Source organism: Salvelinus alpinus, chromosome 4 (assembly GCF_045679555.1).
Source record: "Salvelinus alpinus chromosome 4, SLU_Salpinus.1, whole genome shotgun sequence".
Classification (NCBI taxonomy): domain Eukaryota; kingdom Metazoa; phylum Chordata; class Actinopteri; order Salmoniformes; family Salmonidae; genus Salvelinus; species Salvelinus alpinus.
In genome coordinates, this window is record NC_092089.1 from 99646863 (window position 1) to 99658484 (window position 11622).

Here is an 11622-nt window from a genome sequence, read left to right on the forward strand (position 1 = left end):
TCTGGCCTGGAGAACCAACCCAATGCCAATCCATCTGGACTGGAGAACCAACCCAATGCCAATCCATCCGGACTGGAGAACCAACCAAATGCCAATCCATCTGGACTGGAGAACCAACCAAATGCCTATCCATCTGGCCTGGAGAACCAACCCAATGCCAATCCATCTGGACTGGAGAACCAACCCAATGCCAATCCATCTAGACTGGAGAACCAACTCAATGCCAATCCATCTAGACTGGAGAACCAACCCAATGCCAATCCATCTAGCCTGGGGAACCAACCCAATGCCAATCCATCTGGCCTGGAGAACCAACCCAATGCCAATCCATCTGGACTGGAGAACCAACCCAATGCCAATCCATCTAGACTGGGGAACCAACCCAATGCCAATCCATCTGGCCTGGAGAACCAACCGAATGCCAATCCATCTAGACTGGAGAACCAACCCAATGCCAATCCATCCGGACTGGAGAACCAACCAAATGCCAATCCATCTGGACTGGAGAACCAACCCAATGCCAATCCATCTGGACTGGAGAACCAACCCAATGCCAATCCATCTAGACTGGAGAACCAACCCAATGCCAATCCATCCGGACTGGAGAACCAACTCAATGCCAATCCATCTAGACTGGAGAACCAACCCAATGCCAATCCATCTGGACTGGAGAACCAACCCAATGCCAATCCATCTGGACTGGAGAACCAACCCAATGCCAATCCATCTGGCCTGGAAAACCAACCCAATGCCAATCAATCTAGACTGGAGAACCAACCAATGACAATCCATCTGGACTGGAGAACCAACCCAATGCCAATCCATCTGGCCTGGAGAACCAACCCAATGCCAATCCATCTAGACTGGAGAACCAACCCAATGCCGATCCATCTGGACTGGAGAACCAACCAAATGCCAATCCATCTGGACTGGAGAACCAACCCAATGCCAATCCATCTGGACTGGAGAACCAACCCAATGCCGATCCATCTAGACTGGAGAACCAACCCAATGCCAATCCATCTGGACTGGAGAACCAACCCAATGACAATCCATCTGGACTGGAGAACCAACCCAATGACAATCCATCTGGACTGGAGAACCAACCCAATGCCAATCCATCCGGACTGGAGAACCAACCCAATGCCAATCCATCCGGACTGGAGAACCAACCCAATGCCAATCCATCTGGACTGGAGAACCAACCCAATGCCGATCCATCTAGACTGGAGAACCAACCCAATGCCAATCCATCTGGACTGGAGAACCAACCCAATGCCAATCCATCTAGACTGGAGAATTGGTCCTTCATAGGTTCAGAGTAACTCATTTGGACGGCAACAAATGGACGGGGGACGGGGGGGATCTAATTACTATCACCCTTCACTGTCAACACACCACGACTGACAGCACAGCCTCGTAATAGACTGATCAGCATTCATATTTATGGCCATCACGATGACACGGAGGTAGGTAGCAAGCCTCTCCTGCTGACCTCGCTAGTGATGTTTACAGTACATGTCTGGACCTGGCCCTGTTCATCAGACATAAGACCTTGAGAGAATGATATCTGATTTACGCTGGTAGCTCATCTTTAACAAACAGTTTGATATCACGGCATCCACGTATATAAAGAGGTTCTCAAATTTAGTGAAGTCATTGATCAAACTGTTATGTGGGCTTGGTTACTAGGTATCTTACAGAACAGTATTTCTAATACTCTCTGCAACACTAATATAAAGTGTTCAGTAGCTACGTAATGAAACCGATACAATGTTGATCAGACGTTATTAATTCAACATGTTTTTGTGTTTTTCCAAAAGGACATCGGTGTAGCAGATGGTAGATCAATGCATATGATACATATTCAGATGTCATGTTCTGTGATCTGAGCTCCTCGTTCAAACAGATGAATCCTTCATTACAACAATGATTCATTGTGGCATGGTGATTGACCTAGAAGATCAATTGAAAGACATCAACCCTGTTGTCCTCTAAGGGGGCTTTCACAGCAAATTGGTTAGGACTGTTTTTTTCTAAACACTAGCACATTTTCCCCTTTAAGTCCAGCCCAGTAAAACAACAATAGTAATTTATTAACATTCGATTGATGATGGCTGACAATGGAAGTACAATAGGAAACATAAGCATTTGTCATGACGGGAAGGATAGTTTTTTTTTAATTGAACCTTTATTTAACTAGGCAAGTCAGTCAAGAACAAATTCCTATTTACTATGATGGCCCACCAAAAGGCCTCCTGTGGGGACAGGGGCCTGGGATTAAAAATACAATATAAAATTAGAACAAAACACACATCACGACAAGAGAGACAACACCACACTACGTAAAGAGAGACCTAAGACAACAACATAGCATGGCAGCAAAACAACAACATGGTAGCAGCACAAAACATGACACAAACATTATTGGGCACAGACAACAGCACAAAGGGCAAGAAGGTAGAGACAACAATACAACACACAAAGCAGCCACAACTGTCAGAGTGTCCATGATTGAGTCTTTGAATTTAGAGACTGACAGTTGCTTACATTGTTTTGATGTGCAGATTTGAGATCCTTTGTTTTTGACCAACGTGACAGATATAGGATACCCCAAACTAAATGACATTAGGGAGTGGCAAGGGGGAGCCTGTTCCATCCCTGCTAGGAATAGGAAGCTGCAAAATGAAAACATCCTGGAGCCCGCTGCTCAGAAGCACCAGAGAACGGAGAGGACAGCTGTCACCAGCCAAGTCCGAAGCCTCCTGATCTGGGCACTGAGACGGCTCTCGCTGGGCAGTGTCTGTCTTGGCTGAGGAAGATGAACGAGGAATTGACACCATGTCTAATCTCTAGTCACAGATGGTGATTCCCTAGAGGAAGTGTAACTGGCTTCACACAGACCCAATGTCAAGACACTAGTTTTTTTTTCTCTTTCCAACCCTCCATCGCCCACCGTCTGCTTTGTTCATCAGACAGGAGGAACTGTTCCATTCTGGAAACATCAGACACCAGGAACTGTTCCATTCTGGAAACATCAGACACCAGGAACTGTTTCATTCTGGAAACATCAGACACCAGGAACTGTTCCATTCTGGAAACATCAGACACCAGGAACTGTTCCATTCTGGAAACATCAGACAGGAGGAACTGTTCCATTCTGGAAACATCAGACACCAGGAACTGTTACATTCTGGAAACATCAGACAGGAGGAACTGTTCCATTCTGGAAACATCAGACACCAGGAACTGTTACATTCTGTAAACATCAGACACCAGGAACTGTTACATTCTGTAAACATCAGACATCAGGAACTGTTCCATTCTGGAAACATCAGACAGGAAGAACTGTTCCATTCTGGAAACATCAGACACCAGGAACTGTTCCATTCTGGAAACATCAGACAGGAGGAACTGTTCCATTCTGGAAACATCAGACAGGAGGAACTGTTCCATTCTGGAAACATCAGACAGGAGGAACTGTTCCATTCTGGAAACATCAGACAGGAGGAACTGTTCCATTCTGGAAACATCAGACAGGAGGAACTGTTCCATTCTGGAAACATCAGACACCAGGAACTGTTCCATTCTGGAAACATCAGACAGGAGGAACTGTTCCATTCTGGAAACATCAGACACCAGGAACTGTTCCATTCTGGAAACATCAGACAGGAGGAACTGTTCCATTCTGGAAACATCAGACACCAGGAACTGTTCCATTCTGGAAACATCAGACACCAGGAACTGTTCCATTCTGGAAACATCAGACACGAGGAACTGTTCCATTCTGGAAACATCAGACACCAGGAACTGTTCCATTCTGGAAACATCAGACAGGAGGAACTGTTCCATTCTGGAAACATCAGACACCAGGAACTGTTCCATTCTGGAAACATCAGACAGGAGGAACTGTTCCATTCTGGAGACATCAGACACCAGGAACTGTTCCATTCAAGAAACAGACACCAGGAACTGTTCCATTCTGGAAACATCAGACAGGAGGAACTGTTCCATTCTGGAAACATCAGACAGGAGGAACTGTTCCATTCTGGAAACATCAGACAGGAGGAACTGTTCCATTCTGGAAACATCAGACAGGAGGAACTGTTCCATTCTGGAAACATCAGACAGGAGGAACTGTTCCATTCTGGAAACATCAGACAGGAGGAACTGTTCCATTCTGGAAACATCAGACAGGAGGAACTGTTCCATTCTGGAAACATCAGACAGGAGGAACTGTTCCATTCTGGAAACATCAGACAGGAGGAACTGTTCCATTCTGGAAACATCAGACAGGAGGAACTGTTCCATTCTGGAAACATCAGACACCAGGAACTGTTCCATTCTGGAAACATCAGACAGGAGGAACTGTTCCATTCTGGAAACATCAGACAGGAGGAACTGTTCCATTCTGGAAACATCAGACACCAGGAACTGTTCCATTCTGGAAACATCAGACACCAGGAACTGTTCCATTCTGGAAACATCAGACACCAGGAACTGTTCCATTCTGGAAACATCAGACAGGAGGAACTGTTCCATTCTGGAAACATCAGACAGGAGGAACTGTTCCATTCTGGAAACATCAGACAGGAGGAACTGTTCCATTCTGGAAACATCAGACACCAGGAACTGTTCCATTCTGGAAACATCAGACACCAGGAACTGTTCCATTCTGGATACATCAGACAGGAGGAACTGTTCCATTCTGGAAACATCAGACACCAGGAACTGTTACATTCTGGAAACATCAGACACCAGGAACTGTTCCATTCTGGAAACATCAGACAGGAGGAACTGTTCCATTCTGGAAACATCAGACAGGAGGAACTGTTCCATTCTGGAAACATCAGACAGGAGGAACTGTTCCATTCTGGAAACATCAGACACCAGGAACTGTTCCATTCTGGAAACATCAGACAGGAGGAACTGTTCCATTCTGGAAACATCAGACAGGAGGAACTGTTCCATTCTGGAAACATCAGACACCAGGAACTGTTCCATTCTGGAGACATCAGACAGGAGGAACTGTTCCATTCTGGAAACATCAGACACCAGGAACTGTTCCATTCTGGAAACATCAGACACCAGGAACTGTTCCATTCTGGAAACATCAGACAGGAGGAACTGTTCCATTCTGGAAACATCAGACACCAGGAACTGTTCCATTCTGGAAACATCAGACAGGAGGAACTGTTCCATTCTGGAAACATCAGACAGGAGGAACTGTTCCATTCTGGAAACATCAGACACCAGGAACTGTTCCATTCTGGAAACATCAGACACCAGGAACTGTTCCATTCTGGAAACATCAGACAGGAGGAACTGTTCCATTCTGGAAACATCAGACAGGAGGAACTGTTCCATTCTGGAAACATCAGACACCAGGAACTGTTCCATTCTGGAAACATCAGACAGGAGGAACTGTTACATTCTGGAAACATCAGACACCAGGAACTGTTCCATTCTGGAAACATCAGACACCAGGAACTGTTCCATTCTGGAAACATCAGACACCAGGAACTGTTCCATTCTGGAAACATCAGACAGGAGGAACTGTTCCATTCTGGAAACATCAGACAGGAGGAACTGTTCCATTCTGGAAACATCAGACACCAGGAACTGTTCCATTCTGGAAACATCAGACAGGAGGAACTGTTCCATTCTGGAAACATCAGACAGGAGGAACTGTTCCATTCTGGAAACATCAGACACCAGGAACTGTTCCATTCTGGAGACATCAGACAGGAGGAACTGTTCCATTCTGGAAACATCAGACACCAGGAACTGTTCCATTCTGGAAACATCAGACACCAGGAACTGTTCCATTCTGGAAACATCAGACAGGAGGAACTGTTCCATTCTGGAAACATCAGACACCAGGAACTGTTCCATTCTGGAAACATCAGACAGGAGGAACTGTTCCATTCTGGAAACATCAGACAGGAGGAACTGTTCCATTCTGGAAACATCAGACACCAGGAACTGTTCCATTCTGGAAACATCAGACACCAGGAACTGTTCCATTCTGGAAACATCAGACAGGAGGAACTGTTCCATTCTGGAAACATCAGACAGGAGGAACTGTTCCATTCTGGAAACATCAGACACCAGGAACTGTTCCATTCTGGAAACATCAGACAGGAGGAACTGTTACATTCTGGAAACATCAGACACCAGGAACTGTTCCATTCTGGAAACATCAGACAGGAGGAACTGTTCCATTCTGGAAACATCAGCATGTTCTTAGAACAGTATGAAAGAACAGGCTGTGCTTCCATCTAAACAAGCAGTGTGTTCTCCCACCTCCTCAGCTATGGCAGCAGGCCACAGAGGCAAGCTACATAAGCTGTTGTGGTAACACTTTACTTGACATCCAGAGTCATAACACTCATAATATGGTCATAACACCCATGACCTACTTATTTACAGTACACCTCTTGTGACAGTGTTATTTCATGGCAGGTTATGACACCTATATAAGTATCAAAACCCACATTTATTCAAACCTGTTACCACTGTTGTCTCATACAACAAATCACTCATCATGATAACTGCTTAGTTTAAACTTATACGCTTACCACTCGTCTCATACTCACGATGACATGACTGAAAACATAAGTGCACATTACATACATACATATGGAATACTTACAGCCAAGTAGTCAGGTCCAACATTAATGACACCATTTATAAAGATCAGCAAAGAAGACTATCAAATAAATAATACAAATACTGGGCTAGATTGTTCCAAAAAAATTGGGAAATTTTATTACTTTATACTAATACAATTGAAGAAAAATAAAGACATTTTGTAAAACAAATATTTTTTCCTCTCAAAAAGATAGTGAAACTTCCAGCAAGACAATAACCCCAAGCACACATCAAAATACACAAAGAAATGTTAATCAACCACAAAATAAAATTAACATTTTGCAATAGCCATCTCATTCTCCGGAACTGAAGGATGAAGGATATCAACGGTCTATGATCCCTCCCAACGTGTTCTCCAATCTGATACATTTTAGAAAAAAAGGCCCAGTGCCATTATACTCAATAGGTGAGGTATTGAAAACATCTGAAGGGGAAAAAAATGTTACTTGTTAAACAAAATGTATTTCTCTGAGCAATTGTATAGGTATGAAATATTTGTATTAATTTTTGTTTTGCATCATTGGACAGGAAAATGCAATATAGCCCAGAACTTGTATGATTTATTTGAAAGTCTTTTTGGCTCATCTTTGGACCGGACTGTATACTGTACTTGGTTGGCAGGGCATCATATTCACCCAGTTAAGATAATATGGTCTTGTGCTGGTTGATGTGTGGGAGCTGTGATACAGAGGGTAGGCTACCACATCAAGTCCAAGACCTCACACCCACCATCTCTGTGTACATTACATAAATGCATTTAGTTACACAACGTCTTCATGCCATAGCCTGCAATGAATCACCATTTCCTGGCTGAGATACAGTCCCCTCTTAGTGAAATAACACACTAAATCTAGACAGCAGACATACAATGCACCATATTAGTTTTATACCTTGATATGTTCAACCAAGACAAGTATACAAGACTGTTGTTTTAATATATATTTTTTTATATATTTACAGTTTCAACAAAATGTGATACAGCACTGTGTGTAATTGCAAACTGTATGGCGAAACAGTCATGTAGAAAACTCTACAGAAACAAACAACTATTTCATAATTGGGATTCACTGCCATCTAGTGGCTTCAAGGAGAACACTAGTGTTCACCCCCTCACTACAGAGAGTAAATTATGTTTTATCTCTTCCCTGAAGGGCAACTCTAGGCCCGCTTCCCTTAAGGGCAACTCTAGGCCCGCTTCCCTTAAGGGCAACTCTAGGCCCGCTTCCCTTAAGGGCAACTCTAGGCCCTCTTCCCTTAAGGGCAACTCTAGGCCCGCTTCCCTTAAGGGCAACTCTAGGCCCGCTTCCCTTAAGGGCAACTCTAGGCCCGCTTCCCTTAAGGGCAACTCTAGGCCCGCTTCCCTTAAGGGCAACTCTAGGCCCGCTTCCCTTAAGGGCAACTCTAGACCCGCTTCCCTTAAGGGCAACTCTAGGCCCGCTTCCCTTAAGGGCAACTCTAGGCCCGCTTCCCTTAAGGGCAACTCTAGGCCCGCTTCCCTTAAGGGCAACTCTAGACCCGCTTCCCTTAAGGGCAACTCTAGACCCGCTTCCCTTAAGGGCAACTCTAGACCCGTTTCCCTTAAGGGCAACTCTAGACCCGCTTCCCTTAAGGGCAACTCTAGACCCGCTTCCCTTTGCAGAATCGCTGTAATTATCTGTTCATTTTACATCTAAGATGGCACTCTTTCTAGAAATAAAAAAAGCAGTAGAAGAACATTGAGGATTTGACTTATGGAGAAATATCAGTTTACATGAATGACGTAGCTATTTATACAGACATCCCTTCTGGCTGAATTTAAAAGGACCAAAAGTCAAGGATGTTGTATTGAACATATAAAGAAGAAGTCTTACAGCAGAGGGATAGGTAACATGCCTCCACAAAGTAGGGCCAATCATCCGCATAAACTCAGTTTAAAGAGTGAATCAAGAGACGTGTGTGTTTGATCTCACTCAGGAATCATTAGGTAATCCAAACAGTTTGACTGTGCCTGCCTCACTACCCCACTCAGGAATCATTAGGTAATCCAAACAGTTTGACTGCCTGCCTCACTACCCCACTCAGGAATCATTAGGTAATCCAAACAGTTTGACTGTGCCTGACTCTCTATTGTTGTCGTACTTCCCTTCCTTGTCATCACATGCGTAGGCCAGCAGCGGTCTCTTAGGATGCCAGGCTACTGTGAACGTAGGAGACTCACACTGGACCTCCCACAGCTTCTCTCCTGCATAAACACAAAACAAAGAAGAGGATACTGAGGAAGGATGAAATCAAATTAAAGAGGACTTGATTCTTGCCAAGGACTATGTGGCATAGTGTGGGCTTGTTGTGTGGATCGTACATTCCACAGGGAGCAGAGGGGATTATTCTTGCACATCCAATTCTGGTTTCTTTATGTATCCACAGAAAGTTGTATTGACTTTCTTCAACTAACCTGTTTCAACCTCTGCTATGTCTATGAAGTGGTCCTCTGAGGTTGAAGCCAGCATCTTCCCATCATGGCTGAAACTCAATGTCCTCACTGGCCAGTCCAACCTGAAACACATTCATAAGACAATCAGACTCAACGTATGGATACATTGCAAAAGCATCCATGTCAAATGATACAAATACTGATCATGTTTTAGATGCTTACACGGGCTACTTGGGTTAGCTGATGACGGTTTTGCAATTGCACCATTTGTTGTAGATAGATATCTGTCCATATTTACTTGTTTTAATGTAGACTCACTCACCTGGAAAAACAGCGAACACAGACCAATTCTTCAACAGTCCACAGACTGACCAGGGCATCTGCACTTCCTGTGGCGGGGTCAAACTTGATGCAGTTGGAGGGATGGGCGTTGATCGACTAGATGGGCTTCAGCTCAGGGTAACTGAAAACAACATGTCAAAGTCAGGGAGCGCGTAACTTATGAATCTATCTATTACTTCAAGTCATATCCATTTTCATGTGCAGCAGCAATAGGCATAAGTTACATCACAGGACATAAGCAACACATTCTAATTTGGACAGGATTGTGAATACTTGAGTAACAGGGTGTGTGGGTAATGGCAACCTATTACCTAAATAATGCACTGGTTTATACCAGCACCATATGAGTCCTAGCCAAAAGTAGTGCACTATATAGGGAATAACCTCAGATGCCATTTTGGATGGAGCCAAGGTCTTACCTCAAGATGTTGATGCACCCGTTTCCATTGGTGAGAAAGAACATGTCGTTGTCATTATTCCACGAGATCTCGTTGAATTCAAACTTAAACTGCTCCTCAGCCCGTGACCGGTGTGATTTGACGTCGATGAAGGTAACCACGTCATCCTTGTTCCCAACGGCTATTAGCCGTCAGGACTCCAGCAGATATCGATGTTTTCCCCTGCAAACAAACAAAACAGATCAAGCACTGTTGTCAGATCAGATCAGAAAGAACCGGATGTTACAGATGGCCGAAAATGAAAAAGTACTGTCGAGTCAAAACTAAAGTACAAGACTGAAGGGTTGTTTTTGGCTGAAGACACAGCAGATGAATCATTTGCATCATTTGCATCGTATTTATTTTCATATATATATATTGTAGGGTACCTTTAGTGTTAACAGTAGCCGTGCACTTTGTTGTTTTGACGTCCCAGATGCGTATGGTCTTGTCCCCTGATGCAGTGACAAACACGTCTGGGTTGGTAGGATGCCAACACAGCTGATCAACACTGTCTCCATGGCCTCTGTAGTTGTTCTCTTTCACCTGTAAGGGGTTGATATAGGCAAAAACAGCTAGCAATCAACAAGATGGCTAGCTGTGTGCTACGGGGGAGGTAGCTACCACTAAAAGTAACTGTAACTACTAAGTTAACTAGGCTAGCTGGATCCGCACAAAACATAGCATCTAGTTAGCTAGCTAGCATGTTCTTCCATGTTCGTCTGATCATAAAGTTAGCAAATGAATCGATATCTGCTAGATAACAAAGTGCGTGTATTATTTTGGGAGGCTGAATGTTACAAGATACCACTGGGCAGGTGTGTTGTTAGCCTTGCACTAGCACGCGTGGTTCATTCATTCCATGTTTACTAGCGTCGATAGCATACTATCAAGCTAGCTAGCAATTTACCAAACGGTCTTTTTCCAAGACAAATACGCTTGCTGTTTTATCAAAAGATCCAGATGCCAACCTCCTGCCGTCGCAACTCTATGCTACTGAATTAACTTTAGCGGTATGCGCAGGGAATTCCCTGCTTTTGTTGTTATTTCTGAAACTCTCTTGCATCTCTTGATAATATCTGGACGCCATTTTGGAAGACGCTACCTACCACGTTACGACGCTACAGGGGGTGTTTGCTCTAGTGACAGTAATTTGTTATGTTTTTGGATTACCATGGCAAAATCGTGGATTATAAACGAATATGCCACCATTGTCTAAAAAGTTCACTGGTTTTGATTAAACAGTGAAAATAAATACGAAATAGAGCCCCACAGTGGAGGCATCACAATACCCATAACACCTAGCGGTCAATCAGGGAAATGGTTCCAATCCACCTCTACAGTAGCTGGCAGAATGCACATATAATTGTTGCGAACACCATTATACCAAAAAAGAAGAAGAAATGGTTCCAATCGTTTTTGCGCCATACATTTTTCCCATAGGGGATTTTAGAAACACTTAAAGCAAAGGGCTGTGTTTCGTGTAGGCTTACCCTGGTGTGATGTTTTGATAACCAAGACAAGATGACTTTTAACAATATATTCGGCTCTATTTACTGTCCGATTTGAAGATGCTAATCAAAGTAGACATCTTGCAAATCTACAAATCCCTGCAAGCTCCTGCCCGTCATCCCTAGATGATGCTTTTGCTAACAGGTATTGTGTCAATTTAAAACAGTTCACAGAATTGACCATTTAAAGAAATGTAGACAATTTATTAATTACTACATTTAGCTAACATTAGGTAGTTAATCCAGAGATATTTACGTTTGAGTTGAT

At 43.7% G+C, this 11622-nt stretch overlaps 1 pseudogene; it reads right to left on the minus strand.

The window, feature by feature from the left end:
• Positions 1-6741: 6741 nt before the first annotated feature.
• Positions 6742-11505, minus strand: LOC139574811 (THO complex subunit 3-like; annotated as a pseudogene).
• Positions 11506-11622: the final 117 nt, after the last annotated feature.